The 1,711-nt window shown below is 36.1% G+C and overlaps 1 protein-coding gene across 5 annotated transcripts in view; it reads left to right on the forward strand.

The window, feature by feature from the left end:
* The window catches only part of LOC132101232 (spectrin beta chain, non-erythrocytic 4-like), a 91,953-nt gene extending 91,448 nt beyond the window's left edge, over positions 1-505 (forward strand). For all 5 annotated transcript variants that reach the window (XM_059505998.1, XM_059506000.1, XM_059506001.1 and 2 more), the window contains one exon: positions 1-505. This exon is cut by the window's left edge and continues 988 nt beyond it. The gene's annotated coding sequence lies outside the window, so the exon portion shown is untranslated.
* The last annotated feature ends 1,206 nt before the right edge of the window (positions 506-1,711 follow it).

Raw genomic sequence — 1,711 nt, forward strand, 5'->3', positions numbered from 1 at the left:
CTCATATTATGCATTAAATGTCGAGTGTGAGTTAATTTTAAATGACAGATTACCAAATCAGTTTATGTGTGTATGCGTCTATGCATGTACACATTGTACTCGTCATCAAGCCATTCTGAATGCGAGATTGGGTTCACATTATTTTATTTACACTCAAAAGTCTTCCAAGCACAGAACTGATTGTTTTGTAAATCTGAAAGTTTTTTTCCTTTTGTCACTTTCTCCTAGCATTATTTCCAGGGCTGAATGGATGCAGGCGTTTGATTTAACTGGTGATGTTTGTAGGATGGCAGCTGAATGCCATGTAGATGTTTTGTGATTGTCTCTCCTGATTGATAGAAACTGGGAGAAATATGTCTTTGAATTTTGTAGTTCCGCAGGTGATAGTATAGAAAGCCCATAGCTAGCAAAAATGCAAAGGTATATTGCAAGAAAAGCGGTACATGCTTTAGACAGCTCTGCAAATGTTGACACGTATCCATTTTGGTTCTTTTGAGATCCATACGTATACATGCACACAAATGAGCGATTTTTCATGCAACATACAGGGTTGAAATTAAATGTCAAAGTATATGTGTTTAACGGAAACTTAATGGTTTCAGGTATTATATTTGTGCCTCATTGTCCTAAAGTTTGTCAGCTGTATTCCTTAACACATTGTCTAAAAGAAGAAAAAAATAACGTTAGAAGCAATGGTCCTCCTTCTGTAAAGAGAAATGTAAACCAAACATTGAGAGGGAGGAGATGATGTTCATGTACCATTTTGTTTCGATCAACAAGTTAGTTGTTTTCTCTTTGCAAGCTCACCTTTGTTCCTTTATCTGAACAGAGCATCGTGCAAATGCTTTTGTAGTATCCCTGCTTTTAAATATACAATTATCAGCTCTCATTTCTCTATACAATCTTAAAGCATTGTATATATATCAAAAGAGCTCTCTGTGTCTGAATTTGTCTTCCTTTGTTGCCCGTCTACTTTTTGGTACAAAAAAATCCTATTTTTATGCAATAGAATAACTTATACAGACAGAGGGTATGCAGTAAAAGTGTTCAATGTGGTGGCGAATGGAAATAATGTATACACTTGCAAGTAGAAAACTTATGCAACTTTTCCTTTGCACTTAAATACTGCCCCATTGCACAGTGCTATTGTGAGTGGAGGAGGATTGGTGCTTGAGGGTCTGGGACAAGTTGCTGTGTTTTGTGATTAGCTCAGCTAGCAGTATTATAAAACAATATGTTCATTCAGCAGCATCTTTTAAGTAATCACGAATGTCAACGGCTTACACTCTCATCCATACAGCTCCATACACTTAATACCTGCTGCTTCTGTCACATGCAAATTGATGGACATGAAACTGTTGAGTCCTACAAGTTGTTGTGTGTAACCGGAAGCTATTGGAAACATTTATAAAATGTTATTAAATCCCAGATGGATCTGATCCATTGAATCAACAGCACAACCCCAACAGTAAATGCATATTGTTTTATGGTTTAATTGCCTTGTCTACTTCAGCTATTACTCTGATGTTTTTCGAGTTTCTTGTGATGTCTATGTTCTTAAAAGTTGTTTAATTACTTTTATATATATACAGTATCACACGTTAAGTGGGTTTTATGGCACATGAACCCTCATAGTAATATATTTATCTTCTTTAAATGTTTGGGTACGGCTGAAACTCACTCCTCATGTCATGCCTATAGTGTCAGACCC

The sequence above is a fragment of the Carassius carassius genome, chromosome 23 (assembly GCF_963082965.1).
Source record: "Carassius carassius chromosome 23, fCarCar2.1, whole genome shotgun sequence".
Taxonomy (NCBI): Eukaryota; Metazoa; Chordata; class Actinopteri; order Cypriniformes; family Cyprinidae; genus Carassius; species Carassius carassius.